We start from the raw sequence: 15,213 nt of genomic DNA, 5'->3' as shown, positions 1-15,213 counted from the left end.
GAAAAGGAAAAGGAAAAGGAAAAGGAAAAGGAAAAGGAAAAGGAAAAGGAAAAGGAGAGAAAAAGGAGAGAAAAAGAGAAAAACAGAAAAAGAAAAAAGAAAAAAGAAAAAAGAAAACAGAAAAAAGAAAAAAGAAAAAAAAGAAAAGAAAAAAAGAAAACAGAAAAAAGAAAAAAGAAAAAAGAAAAAAAGAAAAGAGAAAGAGAAAAAAGGAACCATGAGGGTGGTGGCCTGTGTGATTTACCAGGGCACGTGTGTGGTCACGGCTTAGACAAGTCCAACAGATCCAGGCGAGCTGCGGTGCTCCCTCCAGCCCCTCTCGACACAAGAACGTGCCTGTTTTAACCCGGGAGAGCGGGATTCGTGACATGCCCCGAGACAATCCCTCGCCAGCGCCTAGCATCACCCCAGGACCCGGAGCATGGCGCACGCTGAGCAGAACAGGTTCATCAACGAGCGACGTGCCAAAACTTGACAGAAGAGGGACCGGTGCCGGCTGCCAGCCATTCACCCTCTGCCTTCCCAAGGTACCCGTGGTTGTTTACAGATGGTGCGGACGTGTTTACATATTTATCCCTGACAATGCTGAGTGAATGGCTGACACTAAATAATTTATTTGTTTAATGTATCCTGTTAGTGCCTTCATGACTAGCCGTGAGCAGAGAGCCATTTCCTTGAATTAAGCCATTGTTCCAGCAGACCCAACAAACAGACTTGAGAAAATTGTTCTGTGGACGGGTTGGAAAACTCACAGGAAACAAAATAAAAGGAGCAGAGCGCAACTGCAGTGATTCATTCCAAATCTAGAATGACAATGCCTGGGCCTTGTAGCGCCATCCTATGCCTTGAAGCAGCCTGCGCCCTGTAAGCGCAGGGCTTTTTGGAGAGGTGCCGCGTGCTTTTTGGTGATCAGGGCATCCAGGGGCCACATTTTCAACTTTTGCTCGAGCACAAAAGCTAGAAACCCCCCCCAAAGAAGACCTGCCGTTGATCAGAAGCACCCAGCAGACCACCCACCCAATGCCACACAGCGCACGAACACGTCCCCTTGTCCCAGAGACTTGTGCGCTCCCGGCGCAGCAGGCTGCGGGGCCCGAGTTACGGCCTTATCTCCAATCATGGGAACGACGGAGCATTTAGATTCACTGTCACCCCCCCCCCCCCCCAGCATTTCACTGCGTGCAATGAAACTAATTATATCTTTTGCAAAGATAGGTGCAGATGTGCTAAGAGAGGCACAAAGCCCCAGCACCTGCGGAACAGGTGGAGCCAGTCCTCTTGAGCAAGCCCCGAACAAATGGACGAGCCTGCCCTTCTGCCCCCTCCGGATCGTATTTTTGGGACTCCGGTCCTGCCCGTCGCTCCAGCTGCCCCCTCTCACGTTTCTCACACCTGCAGCCGTCCCGCAGAGGCAGCGAGGGCTCTGCGCGTCCCCCCCCGGCGCTGCACAGCCGGGTGGGAGCCGATGCCATGGCACTGCAGGCAAACGGAGGGCACGTGGCACATCGCAGATAACACTTTTAGCAAACTCCGCTTCAAAAGCATGGTCTCCTCCGCTGGTAACGGAGGTGAGGGTGGTGAAAGCCCTGGAAAGAGGCAAGGCACGGAGCAGCCGGCACAGACTTGCCCAGGGAGATGCTGGAGAGGTGGCACCGGAGGAAACCCGGCTGTGGGGGAAAGCAGAGAAAAGCTCCACGCGGGCTCCGGAGCAGCAGGAACAATGGAGCCTGTATTCAGCGATGATAGAGGAAGATAGGGAAAAAAACAAAGCGAAAGCTTTCTACGGCTAATTGCGAAAAATGACAGGAAATGAGCGAGATGCTGTTGCCAGGAATAACGCTTGTAATGCTGAAATTGGTGATGAAAGGGTTTGACATGCGCTCCAGCCTCAGGGAAAACAAGGCCAAGATTTCGGTGGGCACTTCTGGGTTTCACCTTCTCAAAGCAACGAGCAGCAATAGAAACCAACTCGTATGTTACACTGCCGAGGAGTCTGGCATTCGCCCTCCAGAGCCATTATAAGGCACTCTAATTAAAGACGGGTCCTTTCTGGGACACACGAGCGTGGCTGCCCAGAAAAGCTGCTGGGAAAACTCAGCCCCCAGAGAAGTGGCTCCGGAGAGGCTGAGGGTGCCGAGGCAGAGGCTGCAGCAGCACCCGCAGCAGTGTCAAAGGCTCGGCCAGGTTCGAGGAGAAAAGCTGCAGGGAGCAAGCAGAGGGAGGACACGGCGCTGTGGAAAGCAAAGAAAGGGAGGAAGAAAGATGTCCTGCCTGTGGGGAGTGACACAAGGACTGTGGCACACCGAGCCATGCGCGTCCCCGTGCCGCGGTGGTCCCAAGAAGGAACAGGGCTCATTTAACAACCGGCGCGGGGGCTCCCAGTGACGGGAGGAATGCCTGCAGCGTGACTCGGCCGGCTTACACGGCTCGCAGCGCGAAGACGTCTGCTAGTCATTCAGTGCCATAGTAGCGGTGATGTTTCTGAGTCAACAGCCGATGTGATTGCTGCCCGACCACCGAGCCAGCTGCGATGTAACCGGAGCACCACTGATAAGCAGTAATATTAGCCCGGAGAAATGTCACCGGGGTGTGTGGGGGGGGTCATCTGATCTATCTTTAGCCAGCTAAAAGTTAATCACCTAAGCTCCCTGCACAGTCAGTGGAAAGTGACTGGGACCTCCATAGGGTGATTCTGGTCTATTCTCAGCACGCCGCCTGCGAGGGGCTGAATCACCCTCTGGGGGTGCCTGTCCTCCCCCACCAGCTGCACGAGGCTCCTCGCTGCTGCAGCATCACGGGGCGGCTGCTCCAGCCCCCCCAGAGCAGCACTGTCCCCAGCGCTGGCTTCGTGGCTCACCACCAGCACCGCCTTGCTGCTGCTGCTGCTGCTGCTGCTGCTGCCGCTGCCTTAACACTTCTCCCAGTAGCTGCAGGGAACTGCTAGGCACTCCCCCGCCAGCAGCCATCAGGACAAGGTGGAGCCCGGAGGCCCAGCAATGCCATCCTGTTTGGGCCCCCCACGCTGCCCCAGCATCCAGGGGGGGGAATGCTGAGGGAAACGGTGCCAAAGCGCCGCTTCGTGTGCCCACCCAGGCTGCCCCGCGTCCCCACAGCCACGCGGTCCCCATAGCCAATGCAGAAGGAGGTCGGAGCTTTCAAAAAGAATTTGCCCCTACAAATCTGCATTTACTGTTCCTGATTCCGTGTCCTTACATGTTCAGAAACGGATACCACCCTCTGTGCTGACCGAGGAGCCTGACCGCTCCATGGCTCCCCAGGCCCCCTTCGCTTTTCTCAGGAAGGGTCCTTCTTCCAGCCGTCACGGACCCTCCCAAGCACCATGTTTTTTCACAAACGACTCAGAGCATCCTTGCAGTCACATCCACCAGCTTTTCCAGTTTGACTCCTGCCCAGCGCCATGCAGTTGAGCACAGCCACCCCCTCCAAATTGCCCCTGACCTGCTGCTCCCCATCCCTCTCCTTCCCAGGCACTGGCAGGTGCTGAGATCCAGCAAAGGCTTTGTCTGGGACGGCTGTGGCAAGAATGAGCAATTCAGCCATTTGTGCACCGGCTCTCACTAGGCTGTTTCCCCCACGGATCAACAGACCCACATTTTCCCTGAGGTTTCCCTCCCTGCTCCACACCACAGTCTCTCTTTTCCCCTCTTTTCCCCTCACGTCCCCTGCAAGTCACAGCTCCAGCTGGCCTGCGGCCTGCCCCACATCAGCCCCCGCACCTACACAACGCTTTTACATCCCTCCTGTGTTACAAGTCCTTGTTCTCACTCTTTCCCTGCTCTCCTTTTTCACTTTGGTCCACTAAGAAGCTCCTTGCTTCATCGAGCTGGCTCCTGCTGAAATTCCTGATCCTCCTGCACAGCAGGACGGCCGGCTCCTCAGCTCGCCGCGCGTTTTCTTCAAAATCAGCCTGTAATTTTTAGGTGGCTGGTTAGGCTGCATTAATCTCGTGGCAATGACAGTATCTTGAGGCCAAGCAGCGAATGGAAGCCCTCAACAGCGAACAAAGGCGTTTACGAGCAGCTGGCACGCTGGAGAGACCTGGTGCTGGGCAGCGTGGCCACCCCAGGCCTTGCTTCGACCGCGATCCCCGTGACCACCCCAAGGTGAGGGCAGGGAGAGTGGCCACGGGGGACCCTGCCCCTGGTTTGAGGCAAAAACGAAACACTTCAAGGAAACCCATAGCAAGAGGTCAGCCCGGGGCTGGGAGCGCTGAAGCCAGCTCGGCCAGAACTGGCCAAACCTGCAGCGCCCACGTTGTACCCACTGGCACCGTGGGCAGCTGGGCGGATCCGCGGCCGGGGTGTGAGAATTGGGTCAGCGAGGACCCGCACGGGCTGGCAACTCGATGAACAGACCACTGGCTGTTAGCAATAAGCGGGCAACTGCTTACCGATTGATCTAGAGCAGGGCGATTGCTGTTTGGTACCTTGGGAGCTGGAGAAGTCACTCAGCTCTCCCGATACTTTTGCTGGGCTTTGTGGCAATCGCTGCGGGTGCCCCCAAGCAGCGTGCACCGTTGCAGGCAGTCCTCTAATGGTCGGCTGGCTTGGGCAGCAGGGTACCGAGAGTCCCAGGAGCACTGCTCCTTCCAGCAGAGGAGGATGAACTGGAGGAGGCAACCAAGACACGCGTCTGGGACCACCACAGCAGTTCAGCGCCAGGCTGAGCACAAGGAGCTGACGGAGAAGTCAGAGTGCTGGTCTCAAGGGACTGCCTTGCAAAGACCTGGATTTACCAAATGCTGCTCAGAAGGAAGGACCAAAGCTTCACCGGGCATTGCCGCAGAGAGTAGAACATGTTTTGTCATGAATCTCCATTCCCATAGAAAAAGTAATGCTGACATCTGCCCAACTGAAAGAGAGCACGGGACACCACTTGGAAAGGACGAGCTAACAAAAAGTTAAGGTCCTGAATTAAGCTCGGGAAGTACTCTTACATTTACTTGGTGTGTTTACAGGCATCTGATGCACGTGCACTCTAAAACAGCTGTCTAAACCTCGGTTTTAAATGTTACAGCATAAAGACAAATGATAAAGATTCCCCACTGCACCTTCTGCATGACAATGAGGTGCAAAAACGAGGCATAAACACTATGAAAACCTTAAGGGGGGTGAACAGAAGCCTACGAGACTTCCCAGAGAAGCCATTTCTGATCTGAAGGTAAGCCTAAACATTTAACCTGAAATGGTCATGAGTGAGGAAAGCTGAAGAAGCTCTGAAGAAGGATTTAGATTGGAGGTAGGGTCTCACCTGCAGGGTTTTAGCACAGGGCAGTGCCTGCAGCCTCCTTTCCCCCCTCCCAGGGGGAACAATACATTGTGGCTGCCACAAATCAGGAGCGTAAGTGACAGTGCTTTTATGGTGCCAAATGGAAGTAACAAAATGCAGGAAGCATTTTGTCAGATGTCACTTAGCAGTGATATCACGGGGGAATCTGGGAACGGGATTTGCCTGCATAGTAGAAATTCCTCGGTCCAGGGACAGGGAGAAGCAGAAATGGCAAGAGGGGCAGAATCTAATCTTGGCCTGGTGAATGAACAGGAAAGATTGCTCTGCTCCAACTTGATCTCGGGGAGCAAACGCACGGTTTGGCACGTTATCGTTTTACTGACCAGGCTCGATTCCTTGTTGTCCCGCCTTAATCACAAGGCAAAAGGAGAAACACGACGTAAGAGGGTACCTCTCCCCTTAGAGCCTAGCAGAAGTGCAGAGACTGACGGCACACATACGGGAGAGATCTCGAGGAGGAATGCTGAAAATGTTTTTTCAGATGACATTTCGCCAGGAAATTAATACATGCCTCGAACGAGTTTCAGAACACAGACCACAGTTCCCAAGGCTGACACAAATGTTCAAATGAAGTGAATCCCATCACACCTCTACTGGACATGCTCCTCAAAGGGACGTGAAATTGTCCCAGGGGGCTGCAGCCTGGGGGAGGAGAGGACCACTGGCAGAAATAAGCACCCAACCCAGATCTAGAACTGAGGACCAGGATTTAAATCCCAGTTCCAGCATCCTGTACACCATGGGGAGCCAGATTGTGTTTTTGTTTCCCTGGCTAAACAAGGGAAGGCCGGATCACAGCAAGATGAACATTGTAGTGTGTGACTAGAAATGTTTTCTTCCTGAGCACATGGCGTGCATGTGAATGCACAAGTGTGAGAAAGGCACTGAAAAATCAGGATATGATTATGAAATTACCTAGCTGCCCACTTAGGATTTAGCAGCACCGTGCAGCGTATTATCTCACTGGATGCATGTGGGCTGGCTCGGAGAGGGATGGTAAGCTTACACGTGCAGGGAAACCAACTTGGATCCTGGAAGCAACATCCTTGTGCTAACAAGGCACTCCACCTAAACTAATTAGCCCTGCCTTTCAACAGGCTTAATTAGGTGGGGCACCATCCTGTGCTGTTGTGGCTAGACGGCTTCCGGCTCCGGAGCTGGCTCACCCACAGCGAGTCCGAAGGCTTCGGCACTTCGCTGCCTTGTGCCGTGCACTGACGACGTGTGTTGGAGCAAGGGCTCTTGTCCACGTGGCCCCACGGCAGAAATCAAGGAGCTGGGGCTCTCACGAGCTTTCTGTGCACACATCCGTGCAAAATGGAGTGCCTGCGCCCCTGCCAATGCTGTGGAAACTCCTCCTTGGGAAACCATGAGCTGGCTCTCACAGCAGGCCTCAGACACAGAAGGAGCTATCTAGACAGGAGACCACAGCGATGACTGTGATTCAACAAGGGGAAAAATCATGAATGATGTAAAGGACGAACTGCACTGTATTTCACTGTTTTCATTTCACTTTTGTAAATCACAGGTAAAAGAGTCTGCATCTGGATCTGCCACAGAATTCAGATGTTTTCATCCACAAAGCCATCCATAGCAATTAAACCCAGTTTTGAACCAGGTTAACCTGGAGATAATAAATCTGATGGTATACGTGTTCTGTAAGAGTGAAAGTCCTTTGTGGTGAAACAAACACCGGGGTAGGGAATGGAAGAGGAACCTCAGGAACGAATCCTGGAGCTACAAAGCACGGTGCCTGATCTACCTGAAAAGCTCCTCTCAGCCACTGGCATTAGACATAAAGACAAAGTTAATTATTAATACTTAGCTCTTTATGAGGCAAATTATTCAGAAATTCTTAAAGGAGGGTCAGAATAAGGCCACCCGGGTCACCGCAGCAATGTAGAACATGCTGTTGGAAAAATGTTAGACCTGTTTAACTCAGATTCCTCGGCTTCCGAAAAGGTCACAATTTAACATAAAATTGTCCTCCATTTCATCTCAACTTAGTTTCCTTACGGTCTTCCATAGGAAAGTTAAGAACGTGGCTCCCAAAAGCATCCTGGCCATAACTCCCGGGAACTCTGTAGGACACACACAAACCGCCGTGCCCGTACGCCCCACTCCCTGCCTTGAAAGCCTGGCCATGCAGTCATCCATTATGTGTTCAGCCAGCATGCCAGACACATTATATTAATTATAAAATACAATTAAATAGATTTTTTCATTACTAAATTAATTTCTTGAAAGCATTATCCTTAGGGACGGAAGCTTAAAAATTGATTTTGTTTGTAATTTTAATCTTTTCTGCTACCATAGATATTTTATGCACTCACAGAGTAATAGTGCCTACCTCGCTGATTTACCTTGTTTGAACTTTATGTCCTTATTTAGCCTCTCAAAATAAATGCATATGACTGCCATCCTACTGCTGAAAGGCAAAGATATCGTTACCCTGCACTGAGCACAGCCACTCAGGTATGCAGCACGTTGCAAAAAATGACCTGTTTTGACATATTTGGTTTTCAGGTGATACTCTGAGTAAGCCCTATCAACCGATCTGTGACTGTATTAAGCTGCACTGTGGGAAGTCAGAGGATTGCTCACTGGAGATCGTGGGCTGGTCATAGAGCAGAACCAGCAGAAACTGCTTGAATAATCTGGAAGCACATGCAATTTAAAAAGATGTTACTTAATCCGTGATCATCCAGCTTTTGAAAATGAGGATATTTTACTCGTCAGGCTAGAGTCATTCAGAGAGCTCTCTGGTTGCACCCCGAGCCGTATGGATTCACTTTTAACACATCCACACGCTCTAACTCTGCGAACATTTGGAGAATGCTCTAAGTCACAAAACTACAAATCTTCAGACCTGCAGTAGCTGAAAACAGAGCTAAACTATTCATTGTGCTAATCATCTGTATTAATCTACCCTAGCAAACCATTTCAGCTGTTCGGAGCTGTGACTCAGTGTGCTTTATGTTTACTAAACCGCACGTACAGCCTTTTAAAATAATCTGTTTAAAATCACAGATTAAGTCCCACGGGTAAAAGGGTGGGGAGGAAGAGGGAGATGTCAGTATCCTACAAACCAGCATCATTTGTTTTGACAGCTTTTAATATTCCATATTAATAGTTTCACGTGCTGATCTCCACCATGCCTCTGAATCACCCTCAGGCCGGGGCCATCACACCCTGGTCACCAGCTCTTTTAAAGATCTGTTTGGGACACGGGGCAGAACTGGACCACATTTTGCCTGACAGACCTAGGGACACAGCGTTGGAATCACTACGTGGCTATCCAGAAGCAGAAACAGGTTCTATATAGAAACACCAGACAACAACTTGCGTTTCTTCTCACATCTGGCTCATTTTAGCCAGAAAGTGACTAAATGTGGAGGTTTGAGTCCCGTGGGACTACTTTCCTCGAGTCTGAGGTCTCGGTGCTGACCTGAATCAGGCCCTCGTGCTGGGGCTGAGCCATCGGAAAGCTGCCCCGAAGGGCAGAGGGAGGATAAACTCCAACCCAGCACTGACAGGCAGGCCTGGAAGCGCAAGTGCTTGCCAAATCGCTACAGCCACTGCAGGCAAGAACAGCCTTCCCCTCTCAAATTATATTATTTAAGAGCCTCAAAATATATTTATTTAAGGCCCTCAAAATATACCTATGTAATCTCCTCAAATCAAATACAAGGAAGTCAAAATGTCAGCTACACTAACGGCACCCTTATTAACTGTCTGAGCTAAAATATCAGATTAAATGGACATGAAAATTGAAATGTCCCTCACTGAAGGTCAAACACAGGTTGACCTACTGCAAATTATTCCAGCGGTTGCTGCTTAAGTTTTATGCTATGCGGCACCTTTCAGGATTTCTTACATTCAGCAGCATAGTAGAGGCACCTCATGTTAGCCTTGGCCAAGGTCTCAGTGCTGTAACTCACGCTACTTCTCTGAAGTAATTAATTCTGTGTCATAAGTTCAGTGAAATTCATACAATTTCTGCGAAACATCTGATTTTCAGCTGCCCGGGGCTTTCCATTTAAGGCAATTTGCAATAAAAGGCATTCTAGCGGCACACTAAATTGACCACATTTGGACGCGTTACAAACGCCGGCTCAGAACGAGCAGCTGCTGCTGAAAAATGTGGTGCGAGGAGCATCTCCTCTCCGTTCCAGTTCTGTGGTTCCTGATCTATAAAGTGTGATTAACGAAGTTTTGGCTTATACCTGGGTAGCGTGTTCCCGCTGAGCATAGGCGGAAATATTTAAGAGTTTCACACGATACCGTTGAAACCCAGGAAGCTGCTGACAGTCGGTGACATTCTAGCAATAGGAATTTCGGGAAATACCCTGCCCAAAAAACTTGAATAAAGGAGAAGGCCCAACTAACGCGTCTGACTAGGATCTGGATGTGGACCACGTCCCATAAAGAATTACTGCTAAAACAGCAGACACTCCGGTTAGACTGGAAACTTGGGTCTGGATTTCTCTTCTTCCAGAAGCAGCTTTGGGAAGAAGGGAAGGAAAGCCCTTCCCAAACGCCAAACGCTAGCAAAATCTGTGAATGACAACCTGCACACCTTTACTCGCTAGTGCATCCTCAGCTTGTGAGTGTTTATTTGGGCTTCTGCTAGCGGGACTGGCCCCGGGCCGTGCTCAGCCCATTCACACACCAGTCCCTGGGGGCTGTGCCAGTGCACACTGCCGGTGCCGACCCGAGCGCCCCGTGCCCGTCGCAGCAGTGCCACCGCCGCAGGGCACCTCTCGCGCAGGTCGGAGCAGGAGGCCAGGCTGGCTCCACTGCTTCTCGGAAGAGCACGCTGTTTTTTCAGAGAAGCCAACAATTGCTGTGGCTGTGTCCTGCTTTCATCAGCCTAATGCGCGGTATTTAAAGAAAAATACCTTGGTTGTAAAATGTGACCTTTTAGAATCATCTTGGTATTAAGTGCTACGCTTGTAAAGCCTCCCTGAACACATGCCTGCAGCACGAAGGGCCTAACTGGATTCAATTCATTTTAAGTGAAAACGTTGGGGTGTCTAGAATATGCTCTATGGCCTGGGATGCTGGATCCAAAGCAGCCTTGTTTAAAGGACTGGAATCCAGAGTCTCCTGGGCACGATGCGAAAACGTCTGTTTGGTAAAGCTTTTGAAGAGCGTGGAGGTGTGATAGAGGAGTTTTCATATGCACAGACGTTCGGTTTCCTCTTGCAAAGCTATACTTATGACAGCAGGATATTTATACTAAAGTATCTATATGTGAAAGCACAGCTTTTTTAAAAAATAAATTAACTACATAAGTATTCAGTACTTAATAATGGCCACTGATCGTGGCTCCTAGTAAACAGCAAAACCCAAATAACAGGCATCTAACCTTGGGTCAGAGCCTATGCCCCTTATCGCTGATGAAAGGCTCTTTGCCTCCGGCCTTTGACAGGCCCAGTACTGAACGCAAAACCAAAAGACATTAATTATCAAACCAATGCATTGCCAGGTTTTGCAGGTGTTTTTTTTTCATTTTGAATTCCTAAAATGACTAAATTCCTGATCGCACGACAAAGTCAATCAGCAATACCTTTAGACGTGAAAATATATCCCACAGGGACGTGTTTAGATGCTTTTTAAAGTTCACTGCTTAAAAATGTAAATCTTTGCAAGCGTACATATTTTTCCAGTGAACTGAATTAACTTAAGAACCTAGCATGTTTTATTAATAACCATAAATAATTAACAGTTGTTTCCTTTCTGTCAAAAAAGTATCCCAATTATACGATACTTAAGGCTGTCATTCACAGACACTTCTCACAGAGAAAACAATATTACACTAAAACGTTTCATTAACTATTGGCGTAACATTCTTTACCAGTTGCACAATGACATTGTGCCCGTATTAATAGGCATAACACGCTTAACTATACAAATCTTCTTCAGTCGATCAGGAAATGAAAAGATACCGGCAATAAACCCCCAGCATTTCTGGGTGACCTGAAGGCTACAGACAGTCGGGGGGGGGGCATTGTTCGGTGCTGCCATGGGGGGACCCCCAAGTCCGAACCGCAGCTCGGAACGGAGGCACTGACGAGAGGGAAAAGTGCATCAGCAATCCCCTACTCCCTTTTTGAACCCTGCCTGGAATATATATCGATTTTAAAAGATCTTTTGTTTTTAATCTTTACAATTGTTATGCTGTCCTGTACAGTTAGTTCCGGTGGGCAAAGTGTTTACCCCGCTGAGGACACCAAACAAATCCAAATCCTGTCCGTCGAGGCCGGCGCTTTACCCTCTCGCGTCCCTGCGAGCTAGGAACTGCTCCCACCAGGACTAATAAATACCAAACGCTCAGCGGGAGCGTTTGTCCGGCTACGGACCAAAAGCTTTGGCTGCTGACAATCACAAGACAAAGTCAGAAATACTTACTTTTTAAAACACAACAAAAAAGCGACTTACACTCGGAATCAGATCCCGCAGGAGGACACAGCTTTGAACATTGGGACTGTCCAAGGACAGGCTGCTGCCTCTGGGACTTGTGCGGTGCATTACCCTGGGAAAGTCTCGGCACAGATACTCAGATGCAGCCTCTCACACTCCCATTGCCAGCTGTGTCCGGGACACAATGCTGCAGCAGTGAGCTCAACCTCGGGGGAGGAAGGAGAAACTTATATATAGCTGCTGCGGGGATGAGCCATGGGTGCTTTCAGGAGCCCATTTCAGCTCTCTCTAGCTGGAAAATGCTGATGACATGGAAGCTGAAGGGGCTCGAAGCAGTGGGACAATGAAGAACCCTATTCATCACTAAGGCATGCACAAACTGTGCCCCGCAACCTAAAAAAATAACTCCGCCTGCCAGCAGCTTGGTTTGGGTGCTTTTGTTTGTTTTGGTTTGTTTTTCTTGTTTTTTTTTTTTCACAGTCCAAGTACATATTTCTCAAACTCATATGGAACTGATTCAGTGCATTGAAGACTGCGATGTCAAAATCGCACCCGCAACAACTATTATCATTCTGTGCAGAAAACAAAAGAAACACAGATTTTATCAACTCCGATATTAGGGATGGCAAAGCCTTATTGTCTTCACAGAGGCCTTAAGCAATCCCGCCTGAATGGGAGCTGAGGAAAGCAATGCAGGGCTTTCAGGGCTTGACCTGTGTTTAAAGAGCAGAGTGAACGTGGGGACACAATGAAAGCACGCCACTATGAAGACCTCCTCGTTGCCACCTTGGCTTCGCAGTTGGCTGGATCACTCACAAAGAAATCAGCCAGCAGCCCTTTTAATAACCGATGACTGTTTTAATGGGTTTACGCTACACAGCAGAGTGTGGGATCACCAGTGAGATGACCAAAAACCAGTGTCTCAGCTCCTAAACCGACTGTGCAGTCGATCACAACGTACCTGCCGACCTTGCCAAGGGAAGGGCGCTCCCTCCACCCGCGTGAGGGTGCCCCCTGCGCACGTCCTCAGCTTCCCAGCTCACCGCCCCGCCGGAGCCCCCGTCCGACGGCCGGGGCCATTCCCGACACGGGGCCAGGAGCAGCAGAGGTGGCACAGGGATGCAGGTGCCCCAGCAGGGCCAGGAGCAGAGAGCCCAGCCCGCAGAGCCCAGAGCTGCGCAGGACCGCGCGGGGAGTCCCGCTGGCACCCGCCGCCGCCCCGGGGCCGCCGGTGGCAGCTGGGCCCCAGGGAGTGACAGGCTCCTGATGGCAGCAGCACGTGTAGCATCTTCATGTGACATCCACAGGTGGGGCGGAGGGGAAAACAGTTTTCATCTGTTGCTATGGAGCCGCGATTAGCTTGTATGTCTTCAGAGCCTGCCGAGGAGAAACGATGGCTATTTTCTTATATAGATGTCATGAAATCAACCCTTGCAGAATTTCTGGAGTCAAAGGCTAAGCAGGTTTGCCTGAATACCTTCTGTTACTTGATATACGAATAAATCTAGCTGGGAGACCTAAAACGGGTGTTGTTTTTCAGCTGGAGCTGATCACAAAAAATTACTCTTTAGCCTCATTTGGAGTTTATGTGCACAGTAACGTAACGACAGCGTGCTAAATAAAATGCAGCCATTATCTTTGCAGAAAACGAGCCTCGGAAAATTAAGGAAAAAAAAAAAAAAAAACTGGTAGTATTGCAAAGCACGGTGATTTCAGAATAAACTTTTCCCCTATTCTCTCCAATTGCTAAAAGAAAACCTGATGTTCTTCTTTTAAAATGTGTCTGCCTCTAGGTCTTTGGCACAGGTTTGCTGATGGGAGGGCCGGCAATCTATTTAATGACTGCATTGACGTCAATAGCATAACTGAAATACTTACTAAGATGCATGAGTCCAACTTTCAGGGGGTGTGTGTTCGCAGGCAGGAGCAACACACGAAACGGACTCGCCGTGGGAATGAACTGCCCCCGCCGAGCGGGGATCGGCCCCCGGATGTCAGCGGGCCTTTTCCTGCAGGTAGCTTTTACGGCTCGCTCCGAAACACGCTTTTGATTTCCCCCAGCAGTACGAGTCACCTCTTTGTTCAACAGCCTTAATTTTACGCAGTCGCGTCACTCAGCTGCTATCTATCTGATTTCTTCGGCAGTTTTGCTAGTTTCTAAATCATCTGCATCATTACAGGACCGCAGCCCTTAGCAGCAACATTTGCGGGCAGCAGCATTTACAGATAAGTGCGCAGCCCCACTGCTTTACGGTGCACAATCAGTTACTTTTGGCTCGGCTATCTGGTGGTATGCGGCTCCTCTCGCACACTCTTTGAAAGCCTAAAACACGGCATCGACTTGCACAAGCTGCCTCAAAATCTAAAGTCCAGATCTTGCAGTCCTCAGCCAAACTCATGGCAGAGCAAACCACGAGAACAGAATTTCAGATGAATCATCTATTTTGTAGATGCCCAGAGCCACTGTCCGCACGCCGAGCAGAGGAAGTCTGGTGCAAGAGCACCAGCTCCATGCTAATTACACGGGATTTATAGATATTTGTAACTTTGATGCACAGGGCTTCTTAACTCCTACAGAAAGTCGGGGCTCTCATTAGCACGAGCACCAGCTTTATCCAGTCTTTTGTTTATGCTTTATACAAATGTTCGTGCACGAGTCTGTGTACGTCTTACACCCACATAAAAAATGAAAGAGTACGAGTTTTGAGTTCGTGTAAAGGCATGTGAGAAGTGCAGACAAACGTGCGGATGAGCAGGGAAGCAGAGACTGAGGCACAAGCAAGAAAAATACCAATCTTTCACTCCCACCCCCAGAGAGGAATTTTAACAAAGCTCTAATCCCATGAGCCCTGAAAAGCCTGTGTGTGACATATCCCAAAGCGCTACATCCCCCGAAGCCTCGGGTTGCAAAGCCAATCAGCTATACTATATTGCTAGGTATATAATTAATTGTGAAGACATACTGTAATTATTCAGTGTTGAAAGTATCCGAGGGGCACTTGGCTGCCTGCTCCTGGGAGAAGTTTCTGCAACCCCCCCAGGGCTGCAGGGAGCACACCGTGCGAGGGGACCCGCGTGCAGCGCTCCGTGGGCAGCACTGCAGTGCCCCGGCCTCCCGAGAGAAATGCTGGGGGAAAATGACCCGTGCTGGGGGGAAATGACCCGTGCCGTCTGCTGGGCACCGATCTGCCAGCAGAACTGGGCCGCCTCTCCTCAGCCCCTTGGGAATCCAGCGGCGGCTTCTCGCTCCCCGTGGCATCCCCACCGGTGCGGCGCTTCCTCTGCGGCCCGGGATTCATCAGGGCAGCAGCGCCCGCCAGGAATGAGGGGCCTTTTACACACACACGGGAAATGAGGGACCTTTTACGGTGAAGGTGGAGGTGGAGATGATGCCCTGAAGAGCCTGGGCTGCTTCGGGCAAGCACGAAGCCAGGCATGAAACCAGGCCCACAGCCACCACCGCGCGGTGATGCTGAG

General features: G+C 50.3%; 1 protein-coding gene across 2 annotated transcripts in view; it reads right to left on the bottom strand.

The window, feature by feature from the left end:
* The window catches only part of PDE4B (phosphodiesterase 4B), a 182,559-nt gene that overhangs the window by 35,369 nt on the left and 131,977 nt on the right, over positions 1-15,213 (bottom strand). Inside the window, exon 1 of one of the 2 annotated variants that reach the window (XM_035564387.2) lies at positions 11,755-11,944. The exons of the other annotated variant lie outside the window; for it this stretch is intronic. The gene's annotated coding sequence lies outside the window, so the exon portion shown is untranslated. Of the gene's footprint in view, positions 1-11,754; positions 11,945-15,213 lie in introns of those variants that run through there. 2 annotated transcript variants of the gene reach the window in all.

Source organism: Cygnus atratus, chromosome 8 (assembly GCF_013377495.2).
Source record: "Cygnus atratus isolate AKBS03 ecotype Queensland, Australia chromosome 8, CAtr_DNAZoo_HiC_assembly, whole genome shotgun sequence".
Taxonomy (NCBI): Eukaryota; Metazoa; Chordata; class Aves; order Anseriformes; family Anatidae; genus Cygnus; species Cygnus atratus.
The sequence above is the reverse complement of the archived record's forward strand: the minus strand, read 5'-3'. Positions and strand labels throughout refer to the sequence as shown.